This window comes from Camelus ferus, chromosome 35, assembly GCF_009834535.1.
Source record: "Camelus ferus isolate YT-003-E chromosome 35, BCGSAC_Cfer_1.0, whole genome shotgun sequence".
Lineage (NCBI taxonomy): Eukaryota > Metazoa > Chordata > Mammalia > Artiodactyla > Camelidae > Camelus > Camelus ferus.
The window spans coordinates 532,292-549,005 of NC_045730.1; the positions used below are offsets into that span (position 1 = coordinate 532,292).

The window sequence follows — 16,714 nt, forward strand, 5'->3', positions numbered from 1 at the left end:
GTAAGCAAGAGGGCTGGCCACCCTGGGGCCCAGTAATACCAGTCTGTGGGCGTCCGTCCTCCCCTGCACGCAATTCTCCAGAAAGCAGAACGATCGCTTGAAAAGGCAATCCTGGTCATGAATTTAAAATCCTCTGACTGTGTCCCACTGTCCTTCGGACAGAGAGCACAACTCTTCACCCCTGCCAGGAGCTCCAGACTCTGGGACCCAGCTGGTGCCTGACCAACCCCCGCCCCGCCCCCAACCTCTCCAAACCAGTTCCTAGCTCCAGGTTTGCATGCTTACCCTCTGCCTACCAGGCTCTCCCCGACCCTACCCTTCCCTTCCGTAAGGAAGCCTCCAGATCCCTGAAGGCCTACAAGATAGTCTCCCAGCCTCAGTGGACAGAAAGCTCCAAAGAGGAGGGCAACTGATCCCTTCTGTTCACCATCATAACCCTGGGGATTACTCATCAAATATTTAGTGCCTACTGTGTTCTAAAGTCTGGGCTCATATCAATGTACGAAGAGACAGAAACCCTCCACTCTGCAGTTGACATTCAAGTACAAGAAGACAGAAGCCACATAAGGCAGGAAATTCTGTGCACGTTCTAGTGTAGCAATGAGTGCTACGCACAAAAATAAGGCAGGCAAGGAAGGCGACGGGTGTCTGCCAGGGAGCACCACAGCAAAGGGGATCTCCTAACAGGCCTGCCTGAGGAGTGTGAAACCCACGTACAGAAGGGTCCAGAGTACAGATGCCAGTCTACTTTACTTTAAATAAAACAGTTCACTTTCTTAGTTCCTTCTAGATCACAAGCCTTAGAGAGAAGCTCTGCTATCGTTCATTTTTGCATTGCTAGTATCTGACTGATCGAAAACACCTGCTCAAGGAGTGCAGGACCCTCCTCTCAGTGGCCCAGCTCCACACCAGGCCCTGGAGCAACAATTCTCAACAGCGAATAAAACACTGAAAAATCCACTGCAATTTAGAAATACATTTTCACTACTGTAATTGCTTTGGTTTTGGCCAATTTGTTTAAAGAAGGTAAGAAATATTTACTGTTACCACATTTTAAAGACTGAGAAAGAATATAAAGGTCATGTAGTTAAGTCACTCCATCTAAAATACTGTAGGCACCAGATGTAGCTATCAAGTCAGTGAGCACTTTGAAAATGTAATTTTTGTGCACTTTCTATTGCATCCTTTTCTTTTTTCCCCCTGCTCTCAGTAAGTTTATTTATTTATTAAAATTTAAGTACAGTCAATTACAATGTGTCAGTCTTTGGTGTGCAGCACACTGCATCCTTTTCAAGTAAACATTTTCATATTTGTTTAGGAAAGTATGTACATAATTCCTCTAAAGCTGAGGTGGGAGGTGCCTTACTCCTCCAGTGGAACAAAGCTGACTGAACATCTATAGTTCACCTTGCCCTGGGCTGGGCAAAGAGGTTACAGACACAGAGGACACAAAAGGATCTTGCCCACAAGGAGCTTACATTAATTAATTAGGTGCAATGCCTAGGGGTGTGATAGAAACAGAGGAGCACTCAGCATGACCTTAAAAACTAAGGCAAGGATTCCTGAAATACTTTTATAAGGATGGGTTAAGAAGCTAAGTCAAAAAAAAGGAAAGGAAAGAGAGAGAGGGAGGACATTCAATTTCAGGCAAAGAAATTATGAGACCAAAGGCACCACCGCGGCTTTGGGAGGAGGGCGGTGGTGGCCCAGCCGGGCAGGAGGAGGCAGAGGTGGCAAGGCCCCTGGACAGTTCTTATTTAGGCAGAGGAAGACCTAACAATCAGGATGAGCCTTCAAAGCAACTTTTGGCTGTAATGTGACCAAAAAGGTGTGCGTAAATAAAAGAGAACATTCTCTTCTTATCACACAAATAAATATACCACCCTAATTTATCGATTTTTTTAAGCCCAAATTTTTGCATATCAGATTCCAAAAAGAACATTTTCAGTGGAGACTAAGTCTCGCCTCAATGACTATCAAATCTAAGCATGAAATGTCCTCCATATTACATAATGCACTCCGTGGCCCAGGTCTCACGAGTGGGGAAGTGGGCTGACACTAAAAGGGAACCAGACCATGACAGAAGCAGAAAAAGGGTGGCATCACTCACCTGCAACCCTTCATGACTACACAGGAACCATGACCACCTCACCAGAAACATGGGGAAAAGACAGTTTATAAAGGTACTGAAGGGACAAAAGGTATGGGGGTTGGGGAGTCGAGGGTGAGACAGGAAGGAAACATAAGCTGAGTTAATAATTTTGCCCGATTATAAGGAAGACATTTATATATGGAAAAATAAAGTGTTCAAACATTAAGGAAAAAAAATTTCCATGTTGGAATCATCCTTTTCCTTTTAGTAAGAGAACCTAGTAGTTACCTATTTTACAATTCCATATTCTAAAAAAGAAATTCATTTTCTAATGCAGATAACACTAGGAGGAATAGTTCCAAGGATATCAACAAGTGCAACAATTAGGAGCAAAAAGTTCAAACTGAACTAAACTCAGTGAAAACCAGGTCTAGTGAGTTTAACCCTCTCAGAAAGCAGTGCCTCACTGTGTACTCTAAAAGTAGCTCTTACAGAAAAAGGATAACTCTTTATAGGAATAAAGTTTTACAGAAGAGCATAAGGACCAGTGCCTGTTTTTTTCAACAACGTATTTTCCATCAACACAACTTCAGTGTGTATTTTCTTCTCTCCATGAGAAAAAAGTTGAGCCACTGGTCTTACAGGAGGAAATACAAGAATATATGCGATTTTCTTGCATTTACCAATCTGAAAAAAAAAATTCTTAAGTACAAAGGAACTCTGCAAGAGTACAGTAAGAATGTGTTATGAAAGCATATTTGAAAAGTATGCCTTCCACATTAAGACAATAACAAATGTAATTTAAAGTAACATATCTATAAAGCTTTCTACAATCTCAAGGGACCATCATAAAGATGACACAAGTTACTAAAATTACAAGACCCAGATTATAATCCTGTTATCACTGTGGAAAGTATGAACTCCAGCAAGGCACTCCTAAATAACAGGGAGAGGAGTCTGTCAACCACTTCTTGGTTGGTACCATCTATCAGAGCTCTGTCACTGAAAAAACTGGTAACGTTATTGCAAATCTATGCAGAGTAGCAGGGCTCCCTGAAGGCATTGTTTGCTGTTATTTCTATTAACAACCTGATGTTCCCATTTTGCACTTAAGTATTTTAGAACTGTTTTATGATATATGAAGACTGTTTCATAAAAACAAGTGACTAAGCAAAATATTTGTTTCCACAGAGCTTTGTCAGAATTTGTGTTTATCTGTGGAGAACCATATTAATTTCAATAAAGTCTCCAAATCTCAATTTTTTTTAAAGCACAATCCTTAGGAACATCAAATAAAATCAAAATTTCCCATGAATATGCTGCCACTTAATTTCAGCTACTCTTCAACAAAACGTGTAAAAATGAGCACCAGGAAACTTCCGTACTTATGTTATCATCTATTTTCTCTCTGGTTCCCACAGAAATTCCTCTCTCCAAATTTCTGTCTTCTGAACCTGCTTTCTCTGCCCAGATACATGTGAAAAAGCAAAAAAAAAAAAAAAAAAAAAAAAGTTCTGTTAATAAATTAAAATTGACAGTCACAGAATATTGAAAATAGTAATAATGCAAACTATTTTCAAATTTTTAATTAAAAAACTCAGTAATTAAAAAAAAAAAAGACTAAAAACAGCCAACACCAACATGTTCCAACAGTCCTGCCAGGCCGATGTCATTCCTATCCCCCCTTAGAGACAAAGAAAGTGAAGCACCAAGAGGGGAACTTCTGATCAGTAAGAAGTCATGCCATGCTTTCACCTCAAAAAGTCAACGCACATTAACTTTTCAAAATACAGGATGAAATTTATTTCTAACTAAATGCAGGTTTCAAAGGCAAGAACACAAATCAAATTTATGGTTGAATAATAAACTTGCTAACCTGATGCCTCTCAAAAGTATTCCACTTTAGCAACTCATGCAAAATTTTTTCAAGCTATTTCTTACAGCTTGGTTATAAAACTGCCTTTCAGAATATTAAATACAGGGAAGAGTTGAAAAACCACAACCATTCCAACTTCTGTAAACTACCAAGACTGTAAATTAGAGGGATCCAGGCAGGTGGGGAAGTACAGAAATTGCCCACTGCGCATACTATCTGACCACCACAGAAGTGAACATCACTCTTTCCCCCTGAGGTCTTTGCAAACTACAACTTAGCACCTATTTCAAGAGTATTTTAAATATTTAACACAAAATAAGAGACCAACTAAATATCGTAAGAGAAAAAAACATTCAAAAGGAAAAAATATCTTGGATGCTTACAACATTCGCCTTCAAATTGATACTATCTTTTTAAAAAAAACCCTCAAACTAATTTTCCTGCACAGTCCAAAGAAATTTTCCCGTTCCTTCAGCTATCCAAAACTTCAAACTTCCACAACATTTAGGACAAGTTACAGTGCAGCCAAGGAAAGGGTCTTGAACGTGTGGGACAGCTACCCCACAGGTAATCTTAAGTTTCATCTCAGGCAAAACTAAAGACCGTTTTACGTAGAAATGGCTGGGGAGGGGGCACAAAATTACACTAAAGTCTGAACAAGTCTTAAGTTTTTACGTTCTGTTTGGACACGACTGAGAAGCAGGTGGTAACAGATTCCTGACTGGCCTCTTTCTCCAACACAAGGCATCTTTAGAATTTTTTCCTAATTGCTCCAGAATGTGCCTCTGCTCTAGCCTCTCGGAGGAGAGCAGGAGCTCAAGAGCACCCGGAGCCAACAGGACCCACTTCCTGGTCCAAGTGACCTGGGCCCTCCCCGACCGGCCAGCCGCGGTCCCGGGCCCCGGCGGAGAGCAGGGCGAGGTCGCCGCAGTGCGGGCCGGACGGCGGCGCTGCCCGGCCCCTGCCCCGGCCCGGCCCCTGCCCCGCAAACCTCGGCTCGGCCCGACCCGGCCCCAGCCCTGCCCCGCCCGGCCCCGACCCACACCCCGGCCCCTCTGCCCGCGCCCCGGCCCGGCTGTGTCCGCCCGCCCCAGCTCGGCCGCGTCCTCCGGGAAGATGGCGGCCCGTGACAGGCGGGCGCGGCGCGGGTCCGAGGCGGCGGTCGGGCGCGGCACGGCGGGGGCCGGAGGAGAGTGAAGCAGAACCGAGCGGCCCGCCCGCCGCCGCGCTCACCTGTCAGCGCCGCCGCCGCCCGGCCGCCGACCGCCGCAGCCCCGGTGCCCGGCTACCGCGCCACACGCGGACGGGCCGTGAGGGAGGGGCGGGAGCAGGGGCGCGGCCGGCCCGGACGAGCGGCGGGGGGCGGCGCGGCGCGGGCTGGCGGCGAGGCGGCGGCGGCTCCTTCCCGTTTCGGGCCGAAAATGTCTCAACCTCGCGACTCTAGCACCCCAACGCTCCTTCCCGTTCGCATGAGAACACACAGCTCCCGCTTCCGGGACCCGGCGGAAGTCCCGCCCCGCGCGCTCGCGCGCCCGCGCACCCACACACTTACCGTCTGGCCCGCCGACTGGCGCTCAGAGCCCGGGAGAGCCTTACGTCATGGCGGCACCGCGTTCCGATTGGCCGCTTGCGGCTCCCGGCCCGCCCCTCCTTCTGGCGACACGGAGCGCGTGCCCCTCCCGGCAGGGCCTGTGATTGGCGCGGGCGCGCACGCAGCCACGCCACGCCCCACGCACGCAGCCCCCGCGCCATCCCGCGCACGCTGTCTGCTCCGCCCACGCCGGGACCTGAGGCTGCGGCGCAGCCGCCGGGGACCGCGACCCCGCCCCCTTTAATCCGGGACCACGATCCCCTCCCTGCTCACCGCGGAACCGCGGCTCCCGCTTCCCCTTCACCTCAGGACCCCGACCCCCGCCCCCTCTCTCCGAGGCCGCGACTCCCGCTTCCGCTTCACCTCAGGACCCCGACCCCTACCCCCCTCACACCTGGACACCGACCCCCGCCCCCCTCACTCCGGGACCGTGACTCCCGCTGCTGTTCACCTCAGGACCCCGACCCCCGCCCCCCTCACCCCTGGACCCCGACCCTCCGCCCCCCTCACTCCTGGACCCGAACCCCCGCCCCAGTGCTATCTTGCTGTCCCGGGTGGTCGGGGTCAGAAGAGCCCCCTGAGCGCGCTTGGGAGAAGAAGGGAGAAGGCGGTGTCGCCTGTCAGTGGAGCAGGTGCCCTACATTGTCCGCGACTTCAGGGGAAATGCTGAAGACTCCGGGCGTCTTCCCAAAGACGGGCATGGGCTACCCTCCCCGGCCCAGTATATGTGGGGAGAAAAAACTTGAAGTATGTTCACCTCCTTTTGAGTTGCTGCCTGGTTCCCTGTGTACCTGCTCCTGCTGGTTATTGCTTGTATAGACATACGGATGAACTAGAAAGGCTTCTCCCGTCACTTCATTCCAGCCTCATCCGTGCACCTGTGCGTCTTACCTGTTCCTCCTGAGTATCCAGATGCCGGCAAGACTGTGCTTTGGACTTCCGTGTGTGATTGCCTGGGAGGATCACAGATTGCCATCAGTGTTGGGTGCCTGCTGCTCTGGGATACGTTTTCACATCCTGGCTCTGAGAAACTTGCAAGTTCAATAGTGAGATTCATAGCAATGTCTTTAAAGACAATCACGTGAGACTGAGATTTCCTCTAATATCAAAACCACGTACGTGTTTCAGGAAAAAAAAATCACGTTAGGATTCATTCTCCAAGAGAAACCGTTGGATGTGTTGCAGAGCCCCTCTGCGGTACCTCCACTTGTAACTGTTCAGACTGAGCGGCCTGCTCTTGGGTCAGGAAGTTGGCCAGAGGCCCAGGGATGTGGTCCACCTTTGAAAGATCAGGAATTCTCCGAAGTTGGTAAGTTAGACTTCCATCTTTTTTTGCTTCTGTCCACATTCTGGCAGACATTTCGATACATAGATAAGTTCCTAAGTCACAAAAGAGACTGAATGATATCAGAATACTTTATATTGAAACGACGTCTCTTTTTGTTTAGGCTGTGGGATCCTTCCTGAACAATCAAAACTGGTTTTTTGTTACCTGTGATTTTTTGTTTGTTTGTTTTAAAAGAAACATCCATTTTCACCTTGGGATGCAAAGTTATAATAAATCAAATTTTTATGGCATTTCTACTTAGAAAGATAAGAGCAGGTTTTGAAAACCACTTCCCACGTCAAGCAGTTCCAAGTTCTGCCCCTCCTATCTGAAAACGATTTCTTTCTCCCACGCACGATGGTTTTGCCTGCTGTTACTTCTCTCCCAGTTCACTTTCATGGCATCCCAGCTGATCTCTGCTTCCCCGGCCTCACCACACCAACGCCAGCACACATTTCCTTTAAAACCTCTTTACCATTCCCTCTGAGTCAGAAATTGTTGGTTGCCCCAGAAGGAGGAGTTCAAGTGTTTTGTGGACTGAAAGGCCCTTCACAAACTGGCTGGCCAGCCCCCCACATCTCCTTTTCTGCGGTGGGGTTAGACACCCAAATCTTCCAATCACAGTCTCCTAACAAGCTTTTCTGCAGACCTTGGGGTGGTCGCTGTGTGTGGCAGTGAGTAACACGTGGGTTTGGCACTCTAGGACAGAGCTGTGCACTGCAAGGCCAGGAAACTGGCAGTTGCTGCAGCGCATGACAAGTCCTGTTAGAGAAGAGAACAGGATGGGGAGCACTGGCCCCCAGATGTCGGCTGTGCGTGGGGTCCTGTGTGGAGGTCTCCCCGTGCCTGGTCCCTGCGCACTTCAGCCTTTCCTGTCCTTCATCTGTGCTCTTCCCTCTGCCGGAAGTGTCCTGCCTCTGCTTCCACTTCTGGTAAAATCTGACTTATTTTTCTTGTTACAGCTCGGTGTCAACCATTTAAATCTTTTCCTTTCAGAGAGTTGGTTTCCTTTTCCTGTCATCATAGCACTGTGTTCACAGCTCTGTTAAAGCTGTTATGATGCTCCATTGAAGACTGTCAGCCTGACCAGTGGTGATTCCACAGGGGCAGAGACCACCAGGGTGACATCTAGCACTGGTGTGCGCGCGCACACATGCGTGCACAAGCACACACGTGCGTGAGTAGGCATGCATAGTACCTCCTTGAAGATTTCTGTTGAACAGTGAAATAGCAAGACATTTTTCTCTGAAAGGCCTGAATTTCAGCTAATATCTGAGGAGATTGTTTTCTTTTATTCTCCTGCCATTTTCTGTGAAAAGTAAATACTTTTTCTCCATTGTGTGTATCATCATTCAAAATTACCTTATCTGGATGTTAGCAAACTCATTTGTAGCTTAACCACACTGCTCAAACTTTATTCCTAATGATTTAGAACTATAACTAAACTGTCACGAAGTCCACCTCCCCCTCAGGGGTGGTACTGAGTGCTGGGGCGACGGCACACAGCAGCACAGACGTGAGACAGGTGGGCACTAATGAGGGATATTGAGGAACAAGGACTCCTGTGGGGTGTGCCAGCCTGAAAAGGAAGCAAAGAAAGTGGTGACTAAGCCAAGACTAAAGAGGCAATAGTGGAGGGGCTGCCGACAAAGCTTTCAGCAGGGAGGGAGAGGCCAGTCCTGGTCAGAGAACAGAAGTATTTGAACCTGACAGAGCAGAAAACCAAGTTGGTGAGGAGAGTGGAGGGCACAAGAGCCTGGAGGGGTAAGCGAGGTAGGGACCCAAGGGTCTTGTAAGCGCTTAAGATGTTTGAATGTGATAGTGAGTCGAGACTTTATTAGGAGGGACGAGGGGGCTCACTAGGTTTTAAGCACTATTATCTCTGGCCTCAAAAAGCCATCCAAGTAGAAATGCAATAAGGAAGTAACTTAGGCAGATTAGGTGGAAGTACGAAAATAAAAATGGCAGTAATACATGAGAATACTTTGAAAAGGAACACATGGGTTCTTACTAAGCATTATAAGTAAATAAGTGAGGTGAGGAAGGAAAAACGAAGGCTGTGGTTTACAGCAGAACGCTGACAAATACACGGAGAAGAAATTACTTTTAAAATTACCATGTTGCAACTGTCATAGTATTGATACTGAAGGGTGTCATCAATGAACACTAAAAATCAGTGGGTAAAAGTTGTTAAATAGCAGGCTGTGTTTCCCACTTCCCAGCTTATTAGTTGCTTATTGCCTATTAATTTCAAAGGGGGAGAAGGTATTTTTACAGCAGATAAATGTGGTGGACCCCATCCTAACTGAGGGATGAAAGTTTGTATCCCCAGTAATGGTGGCCTGCCAGCCTCACAGGATGTCAGTCATGTGGTGTCCACAAACTACCTATGGGGAATAATCACAAACTCAGACCAAGGACTTTCTATGAAACAGTGGGCCCATATGCTTCAAAAATACCAAGGCCATAAAAGACAGTGAGAGACTGAGGAACCTTTCTAAATTTAGGGAGACTAAGGTACATGATAACTAAATGCAGTGTGTAGTCCTGGGTTAGGTCCTTGATCCCAGAGTAAAAGTTGCTGCAGGGGACATGGTGAGAATTTTGATATTCCAGTCTTCTAATGAAGGTTAAATTTCTCGAATTGGATTTATTTTATCAATGGTTGTATGGCTCTGTAAGAGAATGTCTGATCTTAGAAGCTAAAAACTGAAGTATTTAGAGGTGGGGGGGGTCAAGATATCTTCAAGTTTCTCTCAAATTACTGAAATATATACACACATACTTGCACAGAAAGAGAATATAACAGAACCTTGATTGATGAGTCTCGTGGGCTGTGTAAGTGTTTGTAGCTTGCCTTTAAATACGAAGCTTTCAGATTTTTTGGAGATACATACTGAAGTATTTATGAGTGACATGATATTATGTGTAGGATTTAATCCAAAACCACTTGAAGGGAGGTGGTCGGTAGGAATACGTAAGAAGTATGGGGCAAGCTGGTGTGTTGAAAATTGTTGAAGCTGGGTGATGGGTAAGTGGTGCTTCGTGAAACTCTTCTCCCTGCTTTTGTATATATTTTAAATTCCTCATGATAATAAAAACATAGTGGTGAAAAGGAGGGTTTTAATTCATCACAAATATTCCATGAACATGTATTGCTCAAAAAGTAGTCACAGAGAAAGACTACGTTTTCAGGGTACTCCACAGCCTTCCCACTAGAGGAACAAAGGGACCTGGGGAAACCTCTGGGTCTCAAAGCTGCGTGGCCAGGAGGGTGGGACAAAGTTGTGTTGGCAGTGCCAGCCCAGGGAAGGAGGCCGAGGACCTGCAGGGGAGATGCAGGGTTTGCATGGATACGGAATTTTGGAAAGAGGAAACATATCGAGAGACAGTTTCTGAGAAAGTTTTTTGTGTAGTGTGCTGTGTAATACATCGAGGCCAGCTCCTTTATGAAAACCCACAGTGAAGACATAGGTCAGTCCTTCAGGGCTTCTGTAGTTGGACTGTGTTTGCTTTGAAAGTCACTCCACTCACAGCCCCGGGTGCTGCCTGGGACAGCAGCTTAAATTCATACTGTTTCTGGGAGCTGTCCTCTGGGATCATTGACCTATATAGTGCCTGTCTGCATCGAGGCAACTGTATCCCACAAGGCCTGAGAAAAGATTGCGTTTTCACCATGATTGCCTGCTTGTAGCTCTCAAAGAAAGGAGTTGATGAGTCATGAGACATTTTGGAGAGACTTCCCAATTTGGATGTTTCAGGCAGAGAACCAGATTTAATAAGCATGTTGTTTTTATTAGATTGAGAAAGTTTTAACTTCCTGGAGACCTGGCAAAATGGACATTCTTTTTAGTCCAACGTCCATGCACACTCAGAGTCATTCCTCTAACAGGAGGGAAGGTCGATGTCTAGACATCCTTGCCTTTCTCCAGAGTTCTAGACTGTGCATGGCAACCACCAAATACGCTCCTGTGTTCTTCCACACAGTCACTCCTGCTTTCCCAGCCCCTCTTCCCTGGGCTGGAGCTTGGCCCCAGGGACTCTAGAGTGGGGGCACCAGGGCCGAGTGCCCTGTGGTGGGCTCACAGACGTCTCCTGAGAATGTGCTTCTCTCCCCGGGCCCCCTCTCCCAAGGACACTCCACCTCATTGCCTTAAGAAGTGGACACATGCACTCAGTAATCCAAGATGGGCAGCTCCCGCTGCTCCGTGGTGGTGGAGGTCTGTCAGGTCGGGGAAAGGAGCCCTGGAGCAACAATGGACTCCATTTTGAACATGAACCACAACCAGCAGAAGGGGCTTAAAGTTTCCCTCCCTGATCCCGGAAAACTGACTGGAGTTTCCCTAGGCTTGCAGAGCCCCTCCACCTCTGTGTTTTTCCCCCCTGTCTCTCCCCACTTTCTTCTGGCCAGCTGTCTTCCAGGGTTTGCATAACTTAACTCAGACACTTTGACCTCCTTCAGGAAGCCTTCTGTGACTACCTTCCCACATCCCGTCCCTGGCTGGATCACGGCCCATCCGGGGTGCACCTGGCTCTTACTCTGTTGTGCAGGAGCGCCAGTTTATGTGTCGTTTATCTGCTGCTCGTTATGAACTTCACAGTCCAGGACTCAGTTATCCTCATCATTTTCCACAATGGCTGGTCAGTAGTAGACGTCTGCTGAACTGAAAGCATCCCAACTTCGCTAGCTCGCCCGCCAACCTTTGATAGGTTTCTATCAATTCTTAGTGAGCTGCTTTTATTTTCAATACCGTTCACTATAGTGAATCCAATAGACTTGGAATTCTTATCATTTGTAGCTTTTTTCCCTAGATTCCAGTGATAGCTATTTTTATTTCCTTGTTTCTTTGTTTTAACATTATAATGTTAGATACTATATACTAAAGTTGAGTGAATGATAATTTTCCATATGTCAGCATTTTTACAATCATACTTTTGTCTGGGTATATTTTAGTCACTTTGATTAGACATAGGAAATATTGCTTCCTTGATCTAGTTAATGAAACACTTAAGTCTCATCAGAAACACATCCATCACCACATTTGTAGTTACCACTGTAGAAAGTGAATCTAAAGCAGTTTATGTCCATACTTTTTACCTTCAGTTTCAAAGGATAACATTTTCTGACCTTATCCCCCAACTCTAGGGGTGTTACCCTGTTTGAATGTACAATCTTCACAATTTGTTTTGTGAACAAATACATAACACAGGCACATGGAGACAAATATGCATTTCAAATTTTTCATTAGGTCAGATACTTGAATTTATCTTTTTCTTTGGTCATATCTCCTCACATTTAGGTTTAGAGTATTTCTCTGATGCTCAAGCTCCATCAAAGTCCCAGAGTTAGTGAAATATCTATCATCTTATGGGTGGGAAAAGTGAGCTAATGTGTGGTTTTCATGCTTTTTTAAAAAACTGAGATGTATAGTAAGAAGTACATTTTGTTACAGCCCACTACACACACACACACACACACACACACACACACACACACACGAAGCACAAGTTTCATGAAATATTGTTGATGGTGGCACAACTTTGTGAGTGTTCTCAATGCTAGATTGTATGCTTAAAAGTAGTTAAAATGGTGAATTTTGTGTATATTTTACTACAGTTTTTAAAAGTTTCATAAAGTAAAATTTACCTTTACTTTGTGCAATTTTCTCTGGTCCCGTCTGTTTTGTTTTTGTTAATTCTAGTTGCAACCCTTTGAATTGATTTATGACTCACCATGGTCACAACCTGCCCCCGGTGAAACGCTGACCTGAGGGTGAGGAAGCTGAATTTATTCACTAGATTTTCACATAGCTCACTGGGCTCTTTGGTTTTCCAAAGCGTTTGAAACAGTATAATTAAAAAGAATGAGTAAAAGGAAGCTAATCATTCCCCATATATGTGTATATAATTCACTATTTTTGAAGGCCAAGTTTGGAACCATATTTAGAAAATCTGACTTAATTGTGTAACTGTAAATTGTATCTAAATTTGCAAATCTTTCCTTCCTTAATTTGGGAGTATGTGATTCTGTCAACTACTATTTTTGTCTTTAGTGCTAGAGGTTACAAATGCAAATGCCTTTAGGGACCAGACCATTAGCAGAAATGTGTGAACTGCCTGGAATGATAAGGGGGAACTTGCCCAGCCTGGAGGCACCCACTTTCTGCTAAAAACAAACACTCAAAGTGTTGTATCCACAGAGAGTTTATGTGACCCACTGGCTGAGTTTGAGAACCCAGTTACAGACAGTTGTTTAAGAGGTGTGACCATAAAGGCCACAAAGGGAAGAGAAATAGTAGGATCAAGGAGTGACAGGAGAGATTTTTAAGATGGGAAGGACCTGAATGTACGGAATGGAAGCATGGAGAACGTGACAGCAGTGGGTGAAAATGCTGCGATCCTGCTTTTGAATCTGTAATACGAGTATTGACGAAGACTTTATTTGTAGTTTCTATCAATATGATAGGATTTTATCCAGCAACCCAAAGTGCTTTTCTATTACGATATTAGTAATTGTGACTACCGCTTCTTTACCACTTTGAATTTGTAAGATGTTTTGCATATACAGAATCTCATATCCCTAAAATGACCCCTGAATGTGAATAATCACCATTTCCATTTTATAGATAAAGACAGTGAACTCTGAGATATAAAACAATCTGCTCAAGATTCCCTTGCTAGTGTGGAAAGCCAGACTAGAACTCCAGATTCTGTGCATTTTCCATCCTCCCATAATGTGTTCCGTGTTCTCTGTCAGCAGAATGGAAGTCCCATTGTGGAAATACTGCATTTCACTCAGTGGAAATTTTTTTGCTATACCTTGCTTAACATGGCAAAGTGGAAGACAGATAACTTTCTATATAAAGAACTAACCAGACTTAATATATTGCTCTCTGATGAAATTCAGTCGGACTGTGACATCTTTGCTCAAAGAAGAATAGCTTCGTTTCTCCTGGAAGACATTAACGTGTCTGCAGGCCCAGTTCCGGTTATGTAACCTTTGCTGAATGAAGATACGAGTTATTTTAGATCTATTTGAGATTAGAATTCTTTCAGTCTTGAGATCTTGATCCTATCGCCATATCCTGGTGTGTTTGCAGGTGAACATGGCTCTTCTTGGTATGCTTCCCTGACCCCCCCAAAAGCAGAACTCTTCAGTGAACACCTATGAAGTTCCTATTTTGATCTTAAGCCTGATGTTATTTGTTGAGGGGTATACAACAAAATGCTTAGTTTTTATAAATATACAAAGGAAATACTACATACGATAGGGCTGCATTCTCAAAGGTATTACAGTGTTTGGGGAGAGATGAGACATTTATGAACAAGACAATATATAACAAAATTCTAGATAATCAGAAGGCAAAATGTGTTGTGCTGAAACTAGGTGCTGTGAGTACCAGGGTAGGGAAAAGAACTTAGCTAGTAGTTTGGGGACTAAAAGGATTGACAAGAGTTCCCTCAGCCAAAAGCAAGGAGGAAAGTATCTGAAACAGGAAGTGAGAAAAGCAGACAGGATGGGTCAGGGAGTGCACGGCGGGGAGGAGTGAGCAGCAACACGAGACAGGCAGGTCAGCTGGTCCCAGGCTGTGACTCAGCACCAGACTGAGGAGTTCTGACTGGATCCTAAAGGCAGTTGGAAGTCTTTGGAAAAACTAAGTTTCAGAGTTTCACTTAGAAATTGCTGAGTTTAGGTGATAATTAAAAGTCCATCTAAATACTGCAGAGAAAGTATTAAATGTTTGGTGGAAAATTGGGCCTTAAGATCCTGACAAAATAATTGGCCTAATTAATAGGTGGAGAGGCTCGTGTTGGCAGAGAAGTGGAAGCTGTCCCTCTGAGGCTGAGGGAGCTCAGACCTGAACTTCAGGTCAGGTTGTTTGCTGAAAAATGAGGTTGCCAGCAAGCTGGAGAAGTGAGGGGGGTGGGGGGGCCTGTAAGAGTGGTTGTGAGGAATGTGCTTGGAGGAAGTTGAGTGTCAGAGATGCCCCCTTTGTTACTAAGTCAGTTGTACGGATTATGGGGACGTGGCCTGCTCTTCTCTCCTGGCTCAGGTTGTCACGTTCCTCTTTGTGGAGGTCCTTCTCCTCCCCTGTCTGAGAATCGATGAGCAGGGAGATTCCCAGTTCCCTGTAACCGTGCTAGTCCTTTCAAGCATCTACAGTTACGGTTGGTGTTGTGGTAATCCAGTAGTCCGTGGTATGCTCAAAGACCAAAACAGCAGTGCCTTTGTGTGTTATATCATTTCATAGTGTATTTTTTTTTGAAATCTTGAATGTATGTCTTGAACTATACCTAGGGAGTTTATACACAGATTAAAATCTTGATGTAAAAATCATGCTGATGTTTAGAAGACATTCTGACCCTATCCCTCCACTGTTTGACGTTCTCCAAGGTATCTACTTTTGCTTTAACTTAGAGTTCTTACGTTAACTAGTGTATTTGAGCACATTGTTGTATATTTGTTAGTCATTTCTAATTTTCCCTTGGTCAGTTTAGACTCAGATTTATTATGAGAAGTCTCTGATGGAAACAGCTTAGAAATGGAGAAGGAGGGATAAAATAATTATGTTAAGGAACACAGGAGGGTATGGTTGGAGAAATAGGGAGGTAAAGGTAGAGATGGGGAGGAAGCTTCCCAGATCAAACTCCTAGACCTCCTGGAAGCCAAACCCCCTCATTTCCTCCAGGACCAGATTCTATGCTCTCCCTACTCCCTCTTCTTCTTTCTGGGCCAGATCCATTTCCCCCTCACCCCATTCCTTCCAAATAATTTATTTTAACAGGACATCCTGTTTGTACACACTTAAGCCAGAAGATCGAAAGAGCCTTTGTCCTGGAAGTTAGTTCTCTTCCAGATGGAACAGACTCTGCAAAGCATGGGTCTTGGAATGAATGGGTTTGGATTTGCATCTCAGCTTCCATGCTGGCCTCTGCCCCATAACCCCTGATTCTGTAACAGTTCAATGGAAAGGTGCCTGTCATTCAATCGGTTCGGGGGAAAAAATGAACTTCCCTTCCTGCCAACACTGGTGCTTTTCCTTTGATTCTTGGCCCCTCCTGTGTGATGTTGACCCTGCCCTGCCCTTGGGCTGCCTGCCACTCAGTTTGCCCTGCTGGCCACAGCTGCACATGTTCTGACTTTAAGTCCCTGTGTCTGATCTTGAAGTGCTTTGTTCTGTTCCAGATTCTGTTTCTGGTGCTCTTCTTTGATTTCTAACTACAATTAGCCCATAAACAATTGATAAAAGTTAGTATCTGAAGGTTGATTTTCTGATGCTTTAAGCTTCAGTGGGTATATAATAGTTCAAGTTGTATGCATAATCAGTGGGTAGTAATTGTTGATTAAATGTGACAAAACTTGAAATTCAGTAAATACTGTTGATTCTTATGTTTATGCATTATTAAATGTTTCTAGTTTTTCGTGTATTATAAAAATAAAAGTAAGTATATATTAACTATGGTTATAAGCCACAATTTATATGTTTATATTCTTGAATGTGAAAACATTTTAGCATTACTATCTGTTATGGATTGAGTATGTTCACCCAAAATTCATGTGTTGAAGCCCTAACCCCCAGTGTGGCTGTATTTGGAGGTGAGATGTTTAAGGAAATGATTAAGGTTCAAAGTGGCCATGAAGGTGAGGCCCTGATCCAGTAGGATTGGTGTCCTTGTGAAGAGGGACACCAGGGAGCTCTGGGGTAGCCTCTTTCCTAGGTATGACTGAGGAAAGGCCATATGAGGACATGGCGGCCAGGAAGTGGCCCTCACCAGAAACAGAATTGGCTAGAACCTTAGTCTTGGACTTCTGGCCTCCAGAACTGT

At 45.1% G+C, this 16,714-nt stretch overlaps 2 protein-coding genes across 2 annotated transcripts in view; one reads left to right on the plus strand and one right to left on the minus strand.

Annotated features, from left to right (window-relative positions):
- The window catches only part of LARP4B (La ribonucleoprotein 4B), a 68,385-nt gene extending 62,903 nt beyond the window's left edge, over positions 1-5,482 (minus strand). The window contains exon 1 of the mRNA XM_032473739.1: positions 5,202-5,482. The gene's annotated coding sequence lies outside the window, so the exon portion shown is untranslated. The remainder of the gene's footprint in view (positions 1-5,201) is intronic.
- A 279-nt stretch (positions 5,483-5,761) lies between these two features.
- GTPBP4 (GTP binding protein 4) overlaps positions 5,762-16,714 on the plus strand; it is a 62,901-nt gene continuing 51,948 nt past the window's right edge. The window contains exon 1 of the mRNA XM_032473740.1: positions 5,762-6,868. The gene's annotated coding sequence lies outside the window, so the exon portion shown is untranslated. The remainder of the gene's footprint in view (positions 6,869-16,714) is intronic.